Source organism: Crocuta crocuta, unplaced genomic scaffold, assembly GCF_008692635.1.
Source record: "Crocuta crocuta isolate KB4526 unplaced genomic scaffold, BGI_CrCroc_1.0 scaffold113, whole genome shotgun sequence".
Taxonomy (NCBI): domain Eukaryota; kingdom Metazoa; phylum Chordata; class Mammalia; order Carnivora; family Hyaenidae; genus Crocuta; species Crocuta crocuta.
In genome coordinates, this window is record NW_027530368.1 from 2,964,993 (window position 1) to 2,981,011 (window position 16,019).

Here is a 16,019-nt window from a genome sequence, read left to right on the forward strand (position 1 = left end):
ACATAAAAATATTTATTTATATTAAAATAATGATAATATACTCATTATTTTTTAACCTGAATAATATATTTTTCAAGAAAAATTATGTTTTCCTAAACAAAAGAAATTTAGTGAGAAGAATGGCATTATTTTATGCTATATTTATACAGCTTAAGTGTCTGGCTTAATAGAAGAAAGTCACATATCTCAAATCTGCTTTTGAAACAGTCTGTTGTGATCAATTATTTTGTTTAAAGTATATGAGGGGCACCTGGGTGCCTCAGTCGGTTAAGCATCAGACTTCAGTTCAGGTCATGATCTCATGGTTCGTGGGTTCAAGCCCCGTGTCGGGCTCTGTGCTGACAGCCAGCTCAGAGCCTGGAGCCTGTTTCAGATTCTATGTCTCCCTCTCTCTCTGACCCTTCCCCCACTCACACTGTCTCTCTCTCTCTCTCTCTCTCTCAGAAATAAATAAAACATTAAAAAAAAATTAAAGTATATGAGAAAATCTGGTCCCACAGGTATGCTGCATAAAGGAGGTGTACCTTAATACTCTTTTTGATTATTGTTGATATTCTTTGATATTACAGTAAAACTTGACATGTGACAGTTTCATAAAGGTTAGTTGTAATGTGAACTCTGAAACCTTATCAATGAATTTTTTATATTCTGTTACCTTCAAGTTCATTGGTCCATTTTATGGTTTGAATAGATCTTTTACCTTTGTGTGATTTTGTAGAATTATGCATATATTGTTTAGAAAATGTTGACTTACTCAGTTATTCAGATCTTCCCAATGTTGGCATATTTTATTATATAATATCAGGAAAACACAATCTACACTCAATAATATTACCACCAGTCTCCTTCCAAAAAGTCTTTTAACCGGGGACCTGGGTGGCTCAGTCAGGTAAACGTCTGACTCTTGATTTTAGCTCAGGTCATGATCTCACAGTTGTGGGATTGAGCCCCACGTTGGGCTCCACACTGAGCATGGAGCCTGCTTGGGATTCTTTCTCCCTCTCAGTCTGCCCTTCTCCCCCTCTAGCATTCTCTCTCTCAAAATAAATGGACATTAAAAAAAAAAAAAGTCTTTTAAGTATTGGGAAGCTCTATCATGGTGGCAGATACTTGTTTTCCAAAATTCATATTTTTGCTTTTAGGCTTGACTTGTGTCATTGGCAACTAATATTGTCAGATGTTTTCTTTAAAGTGGCAGGCTCATTTCAATCATTTTTAAGAAAATGCCTACCAAAAACCCAAGTCTGAATAACCATAATTTGTCTGTCAGCTGGTTTTTCAAGTGAAAAGGGTGTTCTATGAAAAAAGGGCTAGTTCAGCTTGCACCCAAACAGTTACACAAATGCTTTTCCTTGAGACAGTTATATTTTGCTATGCAACAGAAATGTTTTATGCATACATCCCGATTTGTCACACAGAATATAAGAAAGTCATGCTGAAGAGTTGGAATTTAATGAAATTAATACTTTTCACTCCTTCCTCAAAGACATTCTTATGAAACTGGCATTTGTTTTATTGTGAGTACATGGTGTTGAAGAATACAAACATTACTAGTGCTGTTTGGTACCATAGGGTTAATTCATGCTAAGGTACCAGTGGTTTTGCCAATCATTGCTTTTGCAAATGTCAGCACAAGGGCAATGTCATCCGTGCAAATGTCAACACAGTGAAAAAAGACATATAATATCTTAGTGTTGTTATGAAAATTGTTTTGACTTTGTGGACACCTAAAGGGGTGTCCAGAAGACCCTGAGGCACCTGCAGACTACACTTTGAGAACTATTCTGCTGATTATGAGTCCATTATAGGATATACGTATCACAAACATTTGCTCCCTAGAAAATGGCTTGCCTTTTCACTCTCTTAATGGTGTCTCAATGGTGCTTATTACCCTTTGAGAGGTATAAATTTCTTTTATGGTATAATTTTTCAAAATTAAACCATTTTCCCCCCTAAGGGATTGAAATATTGGTCGGGACAAGTTTTTCACATTACCGTTTTCTGTTCTACTTCTCTGTGCCACACTTCTGATTTCCATTCCTTCTATTTTCTTCCTTAGCAGGTTGGAATTGTCCTTTCTCTAGTGTTGGTGTTATGTGATCTCTGCTCCTTAGAAGCCTACATTCTTTAATTATATAGCTTCAATATACTTTGTTTAATGGTTAAAACATTGCAGGTAACTTGAAGCATTCATGATATTAACTGGTAGGTTGGAGAGGAAAAGAGAAAGATTATAAGGGTAAATCTCAAATATTTACATAAAGTTAGATTTCTCTAGATCACAGTTATTTTTTCATTAACAGCTGTAAGCCTAGAAGATTTTTATTTCAGGAAGTGAGTTATTCAAGATTATCCTAAAACCATGAACCTTTATATGTAGTAAATAATAACGTACCCTACCATGTAGTAAGCATTTAATAAATACCAGCTATAATATTTATAACAGATAATGTTAAATCTTTTGTATAGGTATTATTATCATTAAAACTTGAAAATCCTTCTGAAATATATACAAGAGACATCAGTTATTTCATTATTAAAGGAAAAGTATTGATTTGCTACCTCGTAGGTGGTAAAGGATATCTGAGATGTCAGTTCCCAAGGGGACATTTAATTGTGCTCTTTCTTTAGGGTTTCCCTTTCCTTTAACAGTGGCCCATAGGGATCCTTCCAGTGTTTTTTGTTTATCTCTTTACCTTCCTGGTGGAACCTGGCTCCCAGGTGTAGGGCAAGGACTGAGTCTAATGAGCATAAGCTTTATAGCATGTTGAGTTTCAGTAATAATGCTTAAAACTCCAGTCCTAGTTCAGCTCTGAAGTTAGCTCATGGCCCCAGACTACTGCAAATAATATGGCTATGATTAGACCTGATGATACCTATTTTATGGTATTGAGTGAAGCTTGCTACACCTGGCACAATTGTATTACTGATGCTAACTGTAGAAAATTACAAGGACTGTCCAGGGACAGTCGTCTGATTCAGTGATTTCCTCTAATTATGATATATAGCATTTGATCTGCTTTTGATGAAAAGCTACTACTATCAAAGACTACTAAACTATAATGTGTTTATGGAAAACTGTCTGTGACTCACCTTGATTCTGTTTTGCCATGAGTTAACAAGTAACCTCTCCCACTGTTAAAATCTTCTGCTTTTTTCTGGGGCGCCTGGGTGGCTCAGTCAGTAGAGTGGCTGACTTCGGCTCAGGTCATGATCTCACAGTTCGTGGGTTCGAGCCCTGCGTCAGGCTCTGTGCTGAAAGCTAGCTCAGACCCTGGAGCCTGTTTCAGATTCTGTATCTCCCTCTCTCTCTGACCCTCCTCTGCTCACGCTGCCTCTCTCTCTCTCTCTCTCTCTCTCTCTTAGAAATAAATTTCAAAAAATTAAAGTTTTTTTAAAAATCTTCTGCTTTTTTTTTTAATCATGTGGAAATCATATGATTAATTTTAATGGGCCTAAACCCTCTACCAAATATGGCCTTTGCCTTTCACGGCCCTCTGGTAAATTTGCAGGTTGTCTCCCATGTCTCTTTGGAGACTGAGCAGATTTGGCCTATTAAGGGCTTCTAATCCAAAAACCTGGGAGGCACTCGGAGAAAGTGATGTTATCCAAATACTAGAGTTTAGCTCCTTTTTCCTCTTTCCTTCTTATCCTGTCTACATTAACAGGGTATGTGAATGTTGAGGAGCCTGACACAGTTTTCTGCAGACCTCATTTTGTCTATTTATTATTTTTCCAAAGGATAGACATTCTGTCATGGAAAGAAAGCAATTTATATCTGGCTGCTGTGCGCATTGTTACTGACTCTTAGCATTAATTTGCTTCCTTTTATTTAGAGTAAAATTTGGATACCAAATAGCTCTCTGTCTCTTCTTCTAGAAATGGGAAAGCCAAATGCTGGAAAACTTGGTTGCATAGAACATGGATTTGATGTGTTTTGAATGACTCTAACAAGTAGAAGTTAGAGAGAGAAAAATTAAATAGAGCATGAGCTAGTTAATTTATGGTCAGTGTTAGAACAAAGAATGGATGATTTTTAATCGAATGTTATAAAGGTAATAATACATAGCTTAGACTATTACAAAGGTAATACATACATAAGTTAGACTAGTACTGTGTGTCTTCCAACCCTGAGATTCCTGTGTGTCTTCCTCTGTACGCTGGAGTCACATATGAAGAATCACTTGGTGTCTAATTTGAAATGATTTGTTATGGTAGGTGTATAATGTTTAGAGGTCATCCAGCACAGTAACTATAAAAACATATTAAAAATTATACTAATAGTTAAGATAGTTTTCAATCAAGGCCTGAATCTGAAGTAATGTTCACCTTGTATTTCTTGTATTGTTCTTATTCAGTTATTAAATACTTATGTTTGAGTTAACATAGTTGTAGAACTTACTTGGGAGGGATCTGTTCTAAAAGTTTATCACTCTGTCTCTAATAACTGCAGTAGGGGAAAGAAAGATAATGATGGTAGACAGTTGCAAAAGTGGAGTTAGGAACATAAATAGCAAAGGTAAAGGGTTTATTTTATTTTTTATTTTAATTCCAACATAGTTAAATACAGTATTATATTGGTTTCAGGTGTACAATACAGTGATTTAATGATTCTATACATTACCCACTGCTCATGGTGATACATGTCCTCTTTAATCCCCTTCACTTATTTCACCTATTTCNATATGAATGAAATCATATGGGATTTGTCTTTCTCTGACTGACTTATTCATTTAGCATTATACTGTCTAGATCCATACATATTGTTGCAGATAGCAAGATTTCATTCTTTTTTATGGCTGGGTAATATTACATTATATATATATTGTATATATTATATACATTTATATATATATTATATACTATAATACATTATATGTGTGTGGTGTGTATATATATATATATATTTTTTTTCTTTTTTCCATTCATCTATGGGTGAACACTTGGGATGCTTCCATAATTTGGCTGTTATAAACATAAGGCTGCATATATATTTTTGAATTAGTGCTTTGTATTCTTTGGATAGTACTGCAATACCCAGTAGTACAATTACCGGGTCATATGGTAATCCTATTTTTAATTTTTTGAGGAACCTCCATTCCGTTTTCCGCAGTAGCTGCACCAGTTTGCATTTCTACCAATAGTGCAGGAGGGTTCTTTTTTCTCTACATCCTCGCCAACCTTTGTTGTTTCTTGTGTTTTTGATTTTAGCCATTCTGACAGGTGTGAGGTAATGTCTCATTGTGGTTTTGATTTGCGTTTCCTTGAAGATGAGTGATGTTGGACACCTTTTGATGTATCTGTTGGCCACCTGTATGTCTTCTTTGGAAAAATGTCTGTTCATGTCTTCTGCCCATTTTTAAATTGGATTCCTTGTTTTTTGGGTGTTGACTTTATCAGTTCTTTATAGAGTTTGGAAACTAACTCTTTATCAAATATGTCATTTAGAAATATCTTCTTACATTCAGTAGGTTTAATTTTAGTTTTGTTGGTTGTTTTCTTTGCTGTGCAGAAGGTTTTTACTTTGATATAGTCTCAATAGTTTATTTTTGCTTTTGTTTTCCTTGCCTCAGGAGACATATCTAGGAAAATGTTGCTATGGCTGATGTCAGAGAAATTACTGCCTGTGCTCTCTTCTAGGATTTTTATAGATCTGATATAATAAAAAATTATAAACCTGAATGCTTTATATTTAAGTCTTTAATCCATTTTGAGTTTATTTTTGTGTATGACCTGAGAAAGTGGTCCAGTTTCATTCTTTTGCATGTAGCTGTCCAGTTTTTCCAACATCACTTGTTGAAGAGACTGTCTTTCTTATCGCATATTCTTTCTGCTGTGTCAGCTCATATAAGCATGGGCTTATTTCTGGGCTCTCTGTTTTGTCCCATTGATCTGTGGTCTGCCTTTCTGCCACTACAATACTGTTTTGATTACTGGAGTTTTGTAGTATGTCTTGAAATCCGGGATTGTGATGTCTCCAATTTTGTTCTTCTTTTTCAAGATTGTTGTGGCTATTCTGGATCTTTTGTGGTTCCATACAAATTTTAGAATTATTTGTTCTAGCTCTGTGAAATATGCTGTTGATATTTTGAGAAGGATTGCATTAAATCTGTAGGTTCCTTTGGTAGTATGGACATTTAGTAATATCTGTTCTTACATTCCATGAAATGGAATATCTTTCCATTTTTTTGTGTTGTCTTCAATTTTTTTCATCAGTGTTTTATAGTTTTCAGAGTACAGGTCTTTCACCTTGAAAAGGTAAAGGATTAGAACATAATTTATAGCCTAATGCCCTGGTGTTAGACTTCAATGTCTCATGATATGAGCTGTGGATTATTTTCCTTATAGGCTTAAATACAAGTGAAACAACAAATTTCACTGTTGGCAATCATGTACTTTTCTTTTATTTCACTGTCTCACACTATGAAATCTCATATGACTGTTTTTAATTTGTGAATATATAGAAGAATGCTAGTGACATCGTATCTCTCCTCAGAGTCCTTAGCCATCTTCCCAGATGGCAACTGTGACAATTACAGTGTCTCGTCCATAACTGGACAGAGTTTCTAGTGAAGTGACCTCATCCATGGTGAAATCTCCTGTCCAGATGTTCTCAGACAGCACTGTACTCCCTATTGATAAAGAACTCTGACTTGAAAGTTGAATATATTATTGATTTAAGCAGATGCTCCAAACCAAGGGAGATTTTTAGTAGCACAGCATAGTCATTTTTGCAAATTTTAATATTCTACTTTCATATTATATATAGCCACTAATTTAGTTGTCTAGGTGGTCTGTTTGGTTTAACACTTATTCTGTGTTCCCATGATAAAATTGTTTTGTTAATTGAGAGACAATAATAGGCATCTAAACTTTCCTCCCGCAGATTATTGTTTCAAGTTACCTAAGGTGAGAATGGATGAAAAAAAATATTGAAAAAACATTATTTGCCTCTATGTCAGCTGTTACCTAAATGATCGTAAGTTGACTTTATAAACAGTTGCCTAATCACATATATCAGTCACTTAAATTAATAGAGGATGGCGTGAGATAGACTCCTATCTAGAGTTAGAGAACATAACTGTGTTTTTCTAAAAGATGAGGATTCAAGAAATTATATAACAGTTTGGTATACTACATAATCTGGTAACAGAGAAAAGAAAAGACAACTTTAGCTTTGTGCTGAACATTGAGAATGCAGTAAACCAGTAATGGTTTTTACTAATATAGTAACCTGTGTCTTTTCATATTACTATAGTGTCTACCCTGATGCCTAATATACTTCAGTCCACACAGGTTAGGGAAATGAATTTCAGAGGCCTCTAGAAGCTAGAGTTTTCTAAGCTTATTACAATTACTTAAGAGGAAAACAAAATAAAATAAAATAAAATAAAACCCAGATCCCCCAATTCCTTGTCCAGCACTCTTTTTAGATACCATAGTGGTTTCAAGATTCTTTTCTGCTGTACTATGTGTGTGTATGTTTTGTGTGTGTGTGTGTGTGTATGTGTGTGTATACATACAGTTAATATAGTATGTGTATATGTGTATATATGCTTATATACACATGCATGATAGATTGATTGACTGACAGATAGTCTAGGTGAAAGGAAAATATTGTGTGGTATATGGTTATTCCCCCTGCCAGAAAACATTCAGTGCGATCTTGGAGTGGTAGCTTAAAAATCTTTTATCTCTTCACTGGGTTGTTTGTGTTTCGGGCGTGTAGTTTGATGAGTTNATAAAGAAAGCAGGGCGATGTGAATTGGAAAAGGCAATAGTTGAGGCCAGACTGTGGAAATCCCAACTAGCAAGTTAAGGCAAAATGGAGAATCACTGATGGAATTTGAACAAGGAAGTGTGAAAATTAATTTGATTGCAGGAAATTGGATTGGAGATGGAACAAATTATAGATAGGAAAACAAATTAGTAACTGCAATTTCTCCTAGTACATCTAGTTGAGATTAAAGAATATTTGAATTGACAGAATAGAGATAAAGAGAGAATTACTAAGAGAGATATTTTGGAGGTAGAATCAATAGAAGTGGATAATGAGTGGATGTTTAGAGCAAGGGGAGAGTTACAAATGACTGATAGCTTTGAGCCAGGAATTGAGAGGTGATAATATCAAGAAGATAGATAGCCTGTAAAAAAGGGCAGTTTTAGGAAGGGGTGATGAATTTAAATTTGCACATGACTTTGAGGTCATTTAATATGTACTTATTCCTAGGGCTGGAGTGTTATGCATATAATATTGTATAAAATATTTGAAATAAATGGATCTAAGTGTTCCTTTTATTGATATGATTCTTTCTTTTGACTTTGTCTTTTATAGAAAGTTTAATGGAGAAGTTAGGTCCTGTAGTAATGAAAGCATATTTCTGATATTTAAATTCCTTAAATGTGTTAACTTAGTGTATATAGCTACTATATTGTATGTATTGGTGGTGGTAAGTTATATAGCAAGAAATACTTAACTTTGTTATTGTGATTCTGGGTTTGTTTGTTTGTTTTCTTCACTACAAGAGATACAATTGGATGTTAGCTCAGAATAACACTCAAGTCTCCATTTCTATTTTAGAAAAAATGTCTTAAAATTTTTATATATTTAATTTTCAGAGAGAGTGAGAGAGAGAGAGAGAGAGGCAGAGAGAGAACACTGTAGGGGAGGGGCAGAGAGAGAGGGAGACAGAATCTGAAGCAGACTCCAGGCTCCAAATTGTCAGCACAGAACCTGATGCAGGGCTCGAACTCATGCACTGTGAGATCCTGAGCTGAGCTTAAGTCAGACGCTTAACCTACTGAGCCACCTAGGCACCCTGAAAAAAACAAAAAACAAAAACATTTTAAATGCGGCCAAATGTAAAAACATAATTATGTTTAAATGTTTTAATTTATGACTTTTACAATAATCTTTATATTTCTGTACCTGCAAAATAAGCCTGCTGAGATTGTTTCTACCAAAATAGATCTTATTTATTTAACAAAGACTATACACTAATAGTATACACAAACTGTTCTAAGCACTTTACAAATATTAGTTATTTAAGAATCCTGTGAGATTGGTAGTATTTTACTCTTTTAATAGGTGAGGAAACTCAAGGGCAGAGAACGTAATTAAGTTGCCCAGAATCACACAGCTCGTAACTGGCAGAGGTAGGATTTTGTTGTCTCTAGATCCTGAGAAAGAGCAACATCAACCTTTTACAGAATCAGCGTAGTGTTTTTGGTTTTTTTTGTTTTTTGTTTTTTCTTTTTGTTTTTTTTTTTGTTTTTTGTTTTTTCTTTTTGTTTTTTTATGTTTTTGACACTTGGTGTTTCTCTGGACAACATGGTGGAAAGTAAATTAAATTGGGCTTTAGGAAAAGTGTCAAAAGGAAATTTTGGTCCAGGGCCTCAGCACTTGCATATCTTGCTCTAGACATCCATGTAGCAAGACTCTCAAGTGGGTTCTGAAGTGTTAATGGAAAGAGAATGCATTAAATGTGAGATGAAGATGATTTCTGAAAGGGTTAGGAAAAATTATATGCCCTGGTCTGTAACAGTGCTTCTTTATAAGATTGAGAACTACAGGCCCAAGTTTCAGAATCACCGATTTTCTCTGTGATGTGTTCCTGATCAAGTGGCAATGTAGCTTCATAGTCTAATGTCTTAGATAAATTGATAGTAATGCACTTCTAATTCAATGACATTTCCTTCTCATTGTTCAATTTATTTTATTTTTATGTGTGTAATTTTGGAATAACTTGAGCTCCTAGAATTTGAGGTTCACTGCTTTTAATTTAATTAGACATTTATTAAGTACCTACTATGTGCTCAGTGATGCACTGTACCGCTTGGTAAGATTATAAAGATGAAATATCCTCTCCATGGAAGAATGTAGTGTAATGATGTGGAGTATTGCTGACTTAACTGTATGGGATATGTTTGGAATCCAAAAGTCCTGAAGATGCCTTTTAAGAGTAATTCATCACTGAAATAAGCAATTGTGAATAGATAGAGATTTACTCCGGATTTAATTCCTCATTCTCACTAAAGATCTAGATAAGAGCACAGCCTGATCCTTCTGTTCTTAATTCACGGTTCAGTATTGGTGGAGGTTATGTGCAGTAAAATTTAAATAAATGAGCTTCTCATCAAAATAATTGTTCAAAATTCATTATAAAGTTGTTGGTGAATCTTATTTGAAGCTATGAGGCCAATTCTGAAAAAGTATGTGTAGACTGAGGTTTTCTATACTAGGTATTTTCTATACTAGATTTTCTATACTGCAGTACTTAAAAAATGATTCTGTGGTGTTTTTAATGCCTTTAGGAAACTAAATCAGGTAGTCTGAATTATCTGATCTTTTGGTCTCTATTATGATTTGTGATAGTAATAGCATACAACCTTTGAGAAGGTAGATGTTAGTATCCCCACTTGACAGTGGAGGAACTCAGGATCATTATGGTTAAGCATCTTGTCTGTGTTCCCATAGCCATGAATTTTTTGGCCCCCAAATCTGTCCAATCTCCAGTTCCCAAGTTTGTCTTTTCAGTGTACAATGTGTTAACATTTGTCACTGACAGGATTGACAGCTCAGTTTCTTTGAATAGTTTCACCAAAATAGAGAAATTTAGGAATTTTTTTCTGCCTTTTTATTTCCCTTTAATTAAGGTTATGTGTTGCTTTCAATGGAACTTGGTTGTGAAATAATATATTAAGGGAGTTATAAAGGTAAAATTTCCCTCTGGTATGACTTTTCAAGTTTATGGAGTTTTTATAGGTTCTGTTTTCCTTTAGATCTTTTTTTCTCAGACTTTATCATGAAGAGTATTTAAGACTTATGGGGAGAAACATCCATTCCATCCATATTCTTGGAAGCAAAGACCAATTTTCGAAATGAGCAGAAGATGATGGCTACATCAGTAGTTTGTTTTTGCTTTCTTATAAAACTCTGAGGGAAATAAGATGAAGAAATATAACTTTTTCAGTTATCTTATGTCTTGAGTTGTATGAGTGTGTGTGTGGTTTTTATAACAGTCATAACACATTTCTAAGTAAATTTTGTCCTTTGATCTAGTCTTCTTGGAAAGAAATACAGTTTTCCCCAAAGCAATATATTTAAAGCCATTTTATGGATCTTCTTGTTTTATAATTGTTATTTATTATCCCAAAGAGTGTCATTCAATTTAATTATTTCTTCATCCAAGAAATATTTGTTAAAAGCCTGTAAGTTGCAAGAAACCATACTTAAGCAATCTACCCTTTTATTCCTTAGTCTTGGCTCTTAAGCAAGGATTCACAGTCATGGCACTATTTACATTAGGGCTGGATAATTCTTTGTTGTGGGGGCTGTGTACTGTGGGTTGTTTAGCAACATCCCTGGCCTATACCGATTAAATGCCACCCTGCCTTCTGCCTGAATTGTGAAAACCAAAATGTTTCCAGACATTGTCAAATGTCCCCTGGAAAACAAAATCATCACTGCTCTAATGTCTGAATTAAATATTAAGAAAAATATCACTCAGGTGATGAAAAGTTGCTTCCACTGAAAACAATGTAGTAATGGCCAAGAAAGCTGTTCTAAAAGAAGTTTCAAAAATATTCAGAGAGTGATTAGCACTACTTACTGTATACCCTCCTATAGCTATCTAAGTTATGAAACATGTTTAAAAAATTAAACCACTCTATGCTTATATCTTATATCCTTACTTGCCCTTGGTACTTTATTCATTTCTCCTAATATGGCCTATTTGCTTTTCATTAGACTTCTTTAATCATATAAAATCATCTTCAGTTTAAAAACCTGTTTCCATTAGGGGCACCTGGGTGGCTCAGTCGGTTAAGCCTCCAACTTCAATTCAGGTCATGATCTCACAGTTCGTGAGATGAAGCCACACATTGGGTCCCTGCTGTCAGTGCAGAGCCTGCTGGAGATATTCTGCCCCCCGCCTTTTCCTGCCCCTCCCCCACTCATGCATACTCTCTCTCCGAAAAATAAATAATCATTTAAAAAAATGTCTCCATTATCTTCTAATATCTTCATCTTTTTATCTGCCTCTTCCATTTTGAGAAAGGGCAGAAATAGTCTTTTGGAAACAGCTGGGTGCTCATTTGACAGAAAATGCCAGGATATTCTTAGAGGTCAGATGCAAATATCAAGATATGTGACTCCCACCGTGATTTTCAGAAAAGTTTTGGAATAGTGACAGTGCCACTGGAACCAAGACAAAAGCTAAAGGTAACTTTTTAGTTTGTTTACGTATCTCTTAAAGGCACTAAATTAATGAATTATCTTAGAATACTAAGTTCAAGCTAAAAATAAAATATAATTATTATTAATTACAAAGGCCTATTATTTGATATCCCTAAATTTGATTTCATCAACTCTTACGTGAAGTGATCTGAAATTTATGTGACATTTTCTGGGAAAAATGGCTACTTGAGCAGATTGCCTCCCTAAAACACTCTCCAAACATTGACAAAATAAAGTTGTAAGCTTTACCCATAAGTAAAACTATAGGAGTGACCCTAGCCCCATTCCAATTATTGCAGAGACCATTTTCTATATATTAATAACATTTGAACCAAATCAAAGTTGAGTGTCAAAGACTGATGCATAGATCCCCAATTTCAAGCAGGTTCTAGCTTCTGCAAAGTAAGTGAGAAAATTCAGAAAGACCTTATTGATAATACTTAACTTAGAAGCACGGGGGGTACAAATGGCAAATACCAAATTTTATTTTTGAAGTATATAAATAGAAAAATATGGCTTCAGCATACTAGTGTGTTTCATCAGTTGCAAACATCATTTCTTTTTACATTTTAACATCTCTGGACTTAGAATTTTTTCTTCTAATCAACTGGTTTACAGTTATAATTGGCACTGTGTATTCTTTCATGATCATTTGAACATAACAGTGCGTCTTATAATTATTGACGTTTCAAAGCGTATTAAATACAGATTTGAAATATATTAGGTCATAAAATACAAGCCATAAAGCAAAAGATTGACAACAAAAGAAACGGCGAGAGAGGAGGCAGTAGGAAACCCCAGTAATAGCTGAGAGCTCAGACTGGGGCGTCAGACTGACTTGGGGTCACATCACAGTGCAGATGTAGAGACACACTCAAGTTATTTGTGTAACGGTAACACTGACAATTAGAAAATGATCTCTTGAACAATTCTGTGATCATAGAAGTCAAAACTCTAACTTTTAGAAAAATTTTAAATAATGGTAATAAAAGCAAAACATGTCATAACCTATGTATGAGGTACAATTAAGGATACTGAAGGAAAATTCGTAATTTGAATGTTTCCAGTTTAAATCTGTCAAGAATGAAAAAACAGGGGCGCCTGGGTGGCTTAGTCAGTTAAGCGTCCGACTTTCGTTTAGTTCATGATCTCGTGGTTCGTGGGTTCGAGCCCCGCGTGGGGCTCTGTGCTGACTGCCAGCTCAGAGCCTGGAGCCTATTTCAGAGTCTGTATCTCCCTCTCTCTCTGACGCTCCCCTGGTCATGCTGTCTCTGAATTCAATATCAATTGAACTGATAGATTTAAGAGTTTTTTCTTTGATAATGTAAAAGTCATTAGTCGTAAGTGGGGAAAGGAAGAAAGCCAGAAATATCCAAAATTAAAATTTTGAAAGATTAAAGAATTGGGAGATGATTTATATACAGACAAAATTGAGTGCTACAGCTTTGCACAAATCTATGCTACACATTTGAAATTTTAGATGAAATATATAATTTTCTAGGAAATTTTACACAGATTTTTTTTTTCATGTTTATTTTTGAGATAGAGACACAGAGTGTGAATGGGGGAGGGACGGGATGGGGGGTTTGACACAGAATCTGAAATAGGCTCCAGGCTCTGAGTTGTCAGCACAGAGCCAAACATGGGGCTTGAACCCATGAATTGTGAGATCATGACCTGAGCTGAAGTAGGATGCTTAACCAGTTGAGCCACCCAGGCGCCCCTATGCAGATTTTAAAGGAGTTAGAAAAATCGAAACACAATAATAGAAGAATAAAACTGATACAAAGAATTTATCTATCCTTATCTCTTAATTAAATGTCTTCTAATGGCTTCATGGACGAATTCTGCTTAACTATTAAGGAACAAGTAATATTAATGCCACTAAAAATCTTCTTGACCTTGGAGATAGAAGGGATAATTAACAGTTACATTCATGAGACAATATAATATTGGTATAAAAACCTGACATCAAAAAGTAAAATAAGAGGGGCACCTAGGTGGCTCAGTCATTTGAGTGTCTGACTGTTGATTTCAGCTCAGGTCATGATCCCAGGATGGAGCTCCCCCAAGTCAGGGTCTGCACTGAACATGGAGCCTGCTTGAAATTCCCTCTCTTCCTCCCTCTGCCCCCACTGTGCACTCACTCTCTCTCTCAAAATGAAATAAATTTTTTAAGAAGTTAAAAAAAAATCTACAAGTCAATCTTGCACAATATTGATGAAAATAATCTTTAAAAATTCAGCAAACACAATAGACCAACATATTAAAAGAACAGGGGCTCCTGGATGGCTCAGTCAGGTAAGCATCCGACTTCAGCTCCAGTCATGTTCTCACAGTCTGTGGGTTCAAGCCCCACATCGGGCTCTGTGCTGACAGCTCAGAGCCTGGAGCCTGCTTCAGATTCTGTGTCTCCCTCTCTCTCTGCCCCTTCCCTGCTCTCTCTCTGTCTGTGTCTCTCAAAATAAAATAAAGACATAAAAAAAAATTAAAAAACAAAGAACATAAGCCATGGTCAAATGAAATTCATCTAGGAATGCAAGGTTAGTTCACTATAATTCTGAAATTATATTGAAATACAAAAGATTAAATTTTTGAATACCTAAAAACATTTGGTATATAGTTGAACAATCCTATAAAAAGTCCTTAGGTAAACAATGTATAAACATTTCCTTAAAATAAATATGTGTTTGTGTGTGTATATGTGTATAAAACGTTTCCTAGCATCATTATTTAATGATTTTTCCCTGAAGGTGCTTGCTGAGGCAATTATGTAAGAGCAACAAATAATAAATACAAATAAAAGAGTAACAAATAAATACATAAGGTAAAATTATTACTACTTGCCAATTATGTGGTCTAACATCTGGAATACCGTCAAACCTAACTAAGGAACAATCGATCAGAAACAAAAATATGTAATTTAATAAGTACATTAATTTGTAGTTTTCCCATGTATAAATCAAAACCTGAAAAATGTAATGGATATAAAAATCCCATTCACAATAACAACAAAAAGATTAAAACATTTTGGAGTAAACATGAAATATATGAATACTGTATTGGGAAATTTATAAAACTACTGAATATCATCATATAACTTTGTCATACGGTAAAATGTTTGTATCCCATTAATAGAAAGCAACACAATAAAAATCCCAGTGGGATTTGCATTGGATTTATTACAATTACAATTATGTACAATTTATCCAGAAGAAAGAATGTGAGGAAAGGAATCATCAGTAAAGCTCTAAGAAAGAAAATTAGGGAGAACACATTTTTTTTAACTGAATTTGGAAGGTAACACTTGCAGGGATATGTATATGTAGTTCTATGGAGTAGCCATGACTATTTGAGAATTTAATATATGATAAGTATATATCAAATCACTGAGAACAAGGGTGGATTTTGGGATAAATGCTGTAACAGCAGAGTTAAGATGGGGAAAAATAGATTCCTTTCACTGCCCTTATACAAATATTTAAATATACGTTTTTATTTATTTATTTTTAATATTTTTATTTATTTCTAGGAGAGAGAGAGAGAGACAGCATGAGCAGGGGATGGTCAGAGAGAGAGGGAGACACAGACTCCGAAATAGGCTCCAGGCTCTGAGCTGGCAGCCAGCACAGAGCCCGCCGCGGGGCTCGAACCCACGAACCGCGAGATCACGCCCCAAGCGACAGTCGGACGCTCAACCGACTAAGCCACCCAGGCGCCCCTAAATATACGTTTTTAAAAAGGCACAAAGATTTTAGAAGAAAATGTGGTGGAGATTTTC

General features: G+C 35.0%; 1 protein-coding gene across 1 annotated transcript in view; it reads left to right on the forward strand.

The window, feature by feature from the left end:
* Nucleotides 1–16,019, forward strand: part of EXOC6B (exocyst complex component 6B) — a 594,589-nt gene that overhangs the window by 366,151 nt on the left and 212,419 nt on the right. The window lies entirely within an intron of this gene.